The 8,162-nt window shown below is 54.5% G+C and overlaps 1 long non-coding RNA gene across 1 annotated transcript; it reads right to left on the reverse strand.

The window, feature by feature from the left end:
* Window positions 1-683: 683 nt before the first annotated feature.
* LOC116478274 (uncharacterized) lies at window positions 684-6,457 on the reverse strand. Its single transcript, XR_004250752.2, has 6 exons — window positions 6,313-6,457; window positions 4,034-4,058; window positions 3,866-3,919; window positions 3,603-3,677; window positions 3,397-3,495; window positions 684-772 (listed from the first exon to the last, which is right to left on the reverse strand). It is a non-coding gene; the product is annotated as an uncharacterized LOC116478274 (long non-coding RNA).
* Window positions 6,458-8,162: the final 1,705 nt, after the last annotated feature.

Consider the following 8,162-nt stretch of genomic DNA (forward strand, 5'->3'; position numbering starts at 1 on the left):
CGGAGGTTGTGGTAAGCTGAGATCGCGCCACTGCACTCCAGCCTGGGCAACAGAACAAGACTCCGTCTCAAAAAAAAAAAGAAAAAGAAAAATTTGCCAGGAATAGCAGCGCACACCTGTGGTCCCGCTACTCGGGAGGCTGAGACAGGAGAATCACTTGAACCCAGGAGAGGGACGTTGCAGTGAGCTGGGGTCGTACTACCACTGCACTCCAGAGCAAGACTGTCTCAAAAAATAACCTCAGCATTGCTGTAAGGCGCTTCCCTACAGAGGGCTGGTGCACGGACCACTCAACACGTGGTTGCTAATTTCTGGGACGGGGTCTTGGAGGGAGGAGGCACAGGGGTGAAACAGGATACACTCCTCACAGGCACATTCGGTTAAATTCGTTCAATATTTATTGAATCGTGAACGGTTGCAAAGGTCGCCACAAGCAGAAACCCACCCATCCTGATGCCTCTCTTGGCTTCCCCTTGAGAAGGATGCTTGAGGCGGGATGTCCCCCCAAACTCCAGGGGACAACTGGGGAAGACATGGGGTATGCAAAGAGAGATGATCAAACCAGGGGACAGGAGGAGGGTGGGGTGGTGTGGATTCCGGGGAAGACACATACACACAGACTCTCCCACACAGAGGCAAAGACCAGGGGCGTCGATCTCTGCCCCCAACAGCAGCCACGAGAACATCAGGGAAAGACCAGGCGTCCACAAGACTTTTCAGTCCTTCCTATCATGAAGCGTCTGCTGAGAGGGGCTGGATCAAGGTCCCTGGACTGTGGAGAGAAAAAGAGGTGGTTGGGGTAGGGAGTCAGTTTGCAGGAACAGAGGCCAGGCTTGGGGCCCCTGTTAAAAGAAAGATAGCCGGGTATGGTGGCTCACGTCTGTAATCCCAGCACTTTGCGAGGCTGAGGCGGGCGGATCACTTGAGCCCAGGAGTTTGAGACCAGTCTGGGCAACAGGGCGAAAAAAACCCATCTCTACAAAAACTAGAAAAATTAGCTGGGCGTGGTGGTGCACAACTATAGTCCCATATACTCGGGAGGCTGAGGCAGGAGAATCGCTTGAGCCTGGGAGGTGAAGGTTGCAGTGAGCTGAGATCGCGCCACTGCTCTCCAGCCTGGGTGACAGATCCAGACTCGTCTCAAAAAAAAAAAAAAAGAATTCAAAGCCTGCATGGTGGCACCCCACCCCACGCTCAATAGCAACAGTCCACAATGCATTCAGCTGATGCAGCTTTAGAATTAGGCAATTCCATTTTTCTTTTCCTTTATGTTAGAGAGATTTGCTTTGTTTCAGACCTGCACGAAAGGCAAGATATCGTTTCTGCATTACTTCAAATTGTCACGTCCCAATTCACATTGAACATGACCTCATTCTGCTCTGGTAAAGAATTCTAGGAAATGGAACTTGAGTTTAATGCATTTGAAAACTAGTTTTCTGGCACAAGGCACACTGGGAGCTGGTACTTGGGTCCACAGTGTGTTGGGATGGGATACTCTGTTCCAGATTAGCATGGAGTGGGAACTGGTGCTGAAGTTTAGAGGGGAGTAAAAAGTATGGCCAGGCGCGGTGGCTCACGCCTGTAATCCCAACACTTTGGGAGGCTGAAGCAGGCAGATCACCTGAGGTCAGGAGTTCAAAACCAGCCCGGCTACCACGGTGAAACCCCGTCTCTACTAAAAAATAGAAAAAATTAGCCGGGTGTGGTGGCAGGCGCTTGTAGTCCCAGCTACTCGGGAGGCTGAGGCAGGAGAATGGCGTAAACTCAGGAGGCAGAGCTTGCAGTGAGCCAAGATCATGCCACTGCACTCCAGCCTGGGCGACAGAGAGAGACTCCATCTTAAAAAAAAAAAAAATTGCCTGGCGTGGTGGCAGACATCTGTAATCCCAGCTACTCAGGAGGCTGAGACACGAGAATCCCTTGAACCCAGGAGGCAGATGTTGCAGTGGACCGAGATCACGCTACTGCACTCCAGCCTGGGCGACAGAGCGAGACTCCACGTCAAAAAATAAACTATGCTCCAGGCCCTGCAGTGCCAGAGACCAGAACAAAGGGCTAGTAACTGTTCTAGAATGGGTTGGGTTTCAAGCTTATCTGGACCATATTGGCTTAAAAACTGGAAAATCAGACTCAGAAGGTGCTGGAAAGTAGTTCTTCGTTCCTGAGGTTCATATAGAAATTGCCAGTTGTTCCACAATGTATTAGGTTGGAAACAATACTTGGCTCAGGGTGCATAAAGAGGCCAGGCATGGTGGCTCACGCCTGTAATCCCACCACTTTGGGAGGCCAAGGCGGGTGGATCACCTGAAGGCAGGAGTTCAAGACCAGCTTGGCCAACATGGTGAGACCTACTAAAAATACAAAAATTAGCCGGGCATAGTGGCGTGTGCCTGTAATCCCAGCTACTTGGGAGGCTGAGACAGGAGAATTGCTTGAACCCAGGAGGCAGAGGCTGCAGTGAGCCAAGATCGCACCACTGCACTCCAGCCTGGGCGACAGAGCAAGACTCCATCTTAAAAGAAAAAAAAAAAAAAAGAAAGAAAGAAGGAAAAACAGTGATAAGGAACCAGTAGCCAACTCCAGGAACTAGCGGTCAATTCTAGTGTTGAGGAGCTGGTTCACATTTCTCAGTTGCTGGGTTGGGAAGGGGGGCTCAGGTTTACGGTGTACTGGGAGCTGGTGGTGTATTTCATTCTGGGCTCTTTGGGGAGAACTGGGAGTCAGCTCTAGGGTTGTTCTGGAGCAGACAATCCGTTCTAGAGTTAGCTTTTGTTTCTAGAGCATTCTTAGACTCACGTTCAGCTCTAAAGTGGATGTTTCTGGAGCTGGATCAGGTCTAGAATATTCCTAGAACTAATTCTCAGGTTCAGAGCCCGATGATAATTAGTGACCTACTCGAAATTGTGGAGCAAGGAAATTCTGTCTCAAAACATGCTGGGAACGTGGCCGGACGCTGTTACATGACGTGCTGGGTTGGGAACTATTTCCTGGCAATGGGACAAAGGCCTAGAGTTCCAGATTCTGAACCGCCGGGTCGCTAGCACTTTTCATTCCCAAACCAGGAGAGCTGTTTTAGGGCAGCCCTCTGACCCCACCACCAACTCAGCTGTCATCTTGTATACCCCATCTCAGCTGTCATCCTGCATATTTCTGACTCTATCTCAGTTGTCATCCTGCACACCTCTGACCCATGACCATCTCAGTTGTCACCCTGCACACCTGTGACCCCATCTCAGCTGTCATCCTGCACCAACCGGGTCTAACTTTATCCCGCTCACTCTGGGGACACATGTGATGTCCCCATCTCCCAGGCTCTCCACCCTGGGCCAAGGAGTCAGAGCATGGGGCAGGGAGAAGATCCAAAGGGTGGTGTCTCTGTCTAGTGGGCCCCCTCACCTCTGCCTTCAGGGCACATTAGCCCTGAGCCAAGGCGGCTTTGATGGCGGCCACCAGCTTCAGAAACTTGCTTTCTGTGTCCACGTAGCCATCGCCTTTCTAGGGAGAGGAGGAAGAAGGAAGGGGTGAGCTTGGACCAAGTCACCAACCTCAGCCCCAACCCCACGCTAGCCTCAAAACGAGGCAGGACGGACAGACAGACATACCTTCTTAGAGTGAATCAACTTCCCGGCTACCATTACTTCAAAGAACCCGGTGGCCTGGGGAGTTCCCTCGCCGCACTGAGGAAAGAGGGTGGGGGAGATGTTGGAGGGGCTGAGATGTCCTCTTGGGGAGACCCTCCCCTTCCCAGGGGATGGAGAACATGGGTGAAGGGGATAGGGCCGACCTAACACCCCCCAAGTGCCATCCAGGCCTAAGGGTCCGGCACAGTGGCTGTGCTCAAGTCTCTCCCCATCCCAAGACTCACAATGTCCAGGCGGCCGGGGAACTCATCTTCTAACTTCTTCTTGAGCTGAAGATACTGAAAACACGGTGCAAGGTCACAGCAGGGGTCATACCAGTCAGCCCCCTCCCGATAGGCACTCTACCCCTCCCCAGCTTCCAGGAATGCCCCCCGGGCATCCACTCTGCTTACCTTGGACTTGTAGCCTCAAGCGCCACTGGTAGGAGAGTCCAAGACATCGGAGCCCAGGGGAGAGAGGGAGAAGTGGGGGGTCGGGGAGAGGAGGGTAGAGACAGGCGGTGTGGGGAGAGAGCAAGGTGGGGCCAGGAAGAAATAAAGAGGAACACAGATGACCAAGCAGAAGAGGTGACAGATGCCCTCAAGAGAGAAGGCAGGCACCAGCCAGGCAGAGTTTTGGGGCACAGCACAGGGGGTGGCACGGGGACGCACAGAGACACACAGAAAACCAACACCAAGCAAGAGACAGAGAAGGGGGAGGGGAAAAAGCGGATAGAGAGAGAGGACACAAGGAGACCACAAATCCGAGTCGGGAACAGGGGAAAAACCAGAACTGGATTAGGAGAAGAACAGCACAAATAAGGTCCCCACCCACTCCCTGTGCCCACCGCCCTCACCCACAGCCCTCGCAGCACACCAAGGAAAACCCTGTGGCTCTTGGATTCTTACACCACGCCCAGCTAATTTTTGTTTTTTCTTTTTTTTTTTTTTTTTTTTTTTTGAGACGGAGTTTTGCTTTTTCACCCAGGCTGGAGTGCAGTGACGCAATCTCGGCTCACTGCAAGCTCTGCCTCCCGGGTTCACGCCATTCTCCTGCCTCAGCCTCTCCGAGTAGCTGGGACTACAGGCACCCGCCACTACGCCCGGCTAATTTTTTGTATTTTTAGCAGAGACGGGGTTTCACCGTGGTCTCGATCTCCTGACCTCGTGATCCGCCCGCCTCGGCCTCCCAAAGTGCTGGAATTACAAGCGTGAGCCACCACGCCCGGCCTAATTTTTGTTTTTTCACCATGTTGGCCAGGCTGGTCTCGAACTCCTGACCTCAGGGGATCCGCCCGCCTCCGCCTCCGCCTCCACCTCCGCCTCCCAAAGGGCTGACATTACAGGCAGGAGCCACTGCACCTGGCCCTGCGGCTCCTAGATTCTGAACACCTTCCCAGTCCCCAGGGTGAAATACAAGCTCACCCAACCCCCACAGCAGGCTATTTCGGGACTGGAATCTGGTGCACAGGCCTGGTAGGCGTCTCAAAATGTCACTCTTGCCTCTGCTTTGTCGAGCAGGCAGAGACATTGGAAAGCTGCCGGCAAACCCAGGTTCCAGTTACCCCTGTCACCTGCAGTCCAGACTTGAAGCTACTGACCTGCCCCCACCTCAGTCCCAGCCTCAGTTTTCTCACCCTGTAAGATAGAACTGAAATTCCTCTCTCTTTAATGTACCTTTTTTTTTTTTTTTTTTTTTTTTTGAGACAGAGTCTCACTCTGCTGCCCAGGATGGAGGGCAGTGGCGCGATCTCAGCTCACTGCAACCTCCGCCTTCCGGGCTCCAGTGATCCTGCCTCAGCCTCCCAAGTAGCTGCGACTACAGGTGCACACCACCACACCCGGCTAGCTTTTTAAGTTTCTGTAGAGACGAGGGGTCTCCCTGGGTTGCCCCGGCTGGTCTCGAACTCTTGGGCTCAAGCGATCCACCCGCCTCAGCCTCCCAGTGTTTGGATTACAAGCGTGATCAACGGCGCCTGGCCTAAAATTCCCCTCTCTTAAAGGATTCCTGGGAGGATCAATTCATTGAACACGTATTTATTAAATACCTACAGCATGCCACACAGTATTAGGTGCTGGGGAGTGGAGAGAACGTAATTTATCTATCCTATTATATCCTTCCTGAGACTTGCAGAAATTAAGCGTGTTCGGTGCTGACACAGAGCCTCCCTCTTGCCACAGACGGAAAACTGAGGCCAGAAAAGGAGTGGGGTTCGTGGCCAAGGGAACCCACTGGGCAGAGGCCAACAATTCAAGTGCTTCTGAAACACAGGCTGAGACGTTCTCGAACCTTCTGGGCTCTCACTATCCCCACCCCGCGACTGTTCGGGATATTAGGGGAGGGGAAGCCTTAGGGTGGAGGAGCCTTAGGTCTCTTTACAAAGCTGACCGCCAGCCGCTTCCCCAGCGGAGTCCCGGAGTCGGGGGTTCGAAATTGACACACACCCTTCTCAACCCCACCTTTTATAACCCGAGATGCCCAGCGTGTCACAAGTCGAAGAGGGGGCCTGGGGACCACCGCCCTCTGTTTTTCGCCCCTCCGTACGCCCACCCCACCCACACTGGAATCCTTTTTCCCATACAGGGGCTCCCACGGGTCCTCTCCCCGCCGCTCCCAGACCCCGGCTCCGAGGGTGAGGAGGATCAGGTCCCGGCGGGGGTCGGGGACGGGGGCCGCTGGCCGCTGCGCTTACCAATAAACGACTCGGATGGCGAGAGCCATGGCTCGGGGCTGCCACATCCGCTGAGGAGCGGACGCCCGGAACACACCAGTCTCCCACCTGGACGCTCCAGGTCTCTGCCAGTGCGGAGGGAACCTGCGCAGAAAGGATGGAGCCTTGGCTCCCCCTGGCGCCAACCAATACTAAGGAGGGACGGTGGGCGGAGAGGCGCCAAGGCGGGGGACAAGGAACCCGCGACCCGCCAGCCCGAGGCCCCCACACAAGTCTCCTTCCCATCCTCCTGTTGGGCTGGAGAGAGTCTCGATAGAGGCAGTCCCCGGGGGAAGCCCTCCGCGCGTCCCCTCCCAGGTCCCCCCGGTCAGAATGGTACGGCCCGAGGGGGGAGGTGATTTAGGGCCCGCCGCTCCCAACTCGACCCGGAATCAGCCTCGAGGGTGGTCCTTTCACTGCGTGGGCTGGGGTCGGCGCCGTGGGGAGAGAAGCAGGGCGCGATTCTCGAGTCCCTCACCTCCCCTGGAGACGGCGAGAAGGACGAGAGGGGAAGGATTCGGGGTAGACCAGGTGAGGGAGGAGACAGGGGGTTGAAGGAGAGGTTTTCAGGAAGCGGTCCAGGGTCCACAGTTGCCTTATAAAGACCTGCAGCCGCAGGGCGCGGTGGCTCACGCCTGTAACCCCAGCGCTTTGGGAGGCAGAGGCAGGAATTCAAGACCAGCCTGGGCAACATAGCCAGACTGCGTCTCTACAGAATAATAATAATGATACATTAGCGGCTGGGTGCGTTGGCTCACTCCTGTAATCCCAACACTTTGGAAGGCCGAGGCGGGCGGACCACTTGAGGTCTGGAGTTCGAGACCAGCCTGGCCAACATGGAGAAACCCCGTCTCTATTAGAAATACAAAAATTAGACGGGCATGGTGGCGCGTGCCTGTAGTCCCAGCTCCTCGGGAGGCTGAGACAGGAGAATCACTTGAACCCCGGAGGTTGCAGTGAGCCAAGATCGGGCCAATGCACTCCAGCCTGGGTGACAGAGCGAGACTCCGTCTCAAATAAATAAATAAATAGCCAGGCGTGGTGGTGCGTGCCTATAGTCCCAGCTACTTGAGAGGCTGAGGCAGGAGGATCGCTTGAGCCCAGGAGTTTGGAAGCTGCTGTGAGCCGTGATTGCACCACTGCACTCCAGCTTAGGGCACCCAGCAAGACCCTCTCTAAAAAGACAAACAAAAGGCCTGCTGCGGCTGGGCACGGTGGCGCATACCTGTAATCCCAACACTTTAGGAGGCCGAGGCAGGAGGATCGCTTGAGCCCAGGAGTCTGAGACCAGCTGGGGCAACATAGCGAGACCCCATCTCTACAAAAAAATTTTAAAATTAGTCCGTGTGGTGGCATGTACCTGCACTCCCAGTTACTGGGGAGGCTGAGATGGAAGGATCACTTTAGCCCAGGAGTTTGGAGCTGCAGTGAGCCGTGACTGTGCCACTGCCACTCCAGCCTGGACAACAAAGTAAGACACTGTCTCAAAAAAAAAGAAAGAAAGAAAGAAAAAGGGCTGGCCAGGCACAGTGGGTCACACCTGAAACCCCAGCACTTTGGGAGGCCAGGGTGGGTGGATCACCTGAAGTCAGGAGTTCGAGACCAGCCTGGGCAACACGGTGAAACCCCGTTGCTACTAAAAACATGAAAATTAGCCAGGTGTGGTGGCGCGCGCCTGTAATCTCAGCTCCTCGGGAGGCTGAGGCAGGAGAACCACCTGAACCCAGGAGGTAGAGGTTGCAGTGAGCCAAGATCACGCCATTGCACTCCTGTTTGGGCGACAAGAGCAAAACTCAACTCCGTCTCAAAAAAAAAAAAAGGAAAAGAAAGGA

This window comes from Hylobates moloch, unplaced genomic scaffold (genome assembly GCF_009828535.3).
Source record: "Hylobates moloch isolate HMO894 unplaced genomic scaffold, HMol_V3 SCAFFOLD_12, whole genome shotgun sequence".
Lineage (NCBI taxonomy): Eukaryota > Metazoa > Chordata > Mammalia > Primates > Hylobatidae > Hylobates > Hylobates moloch.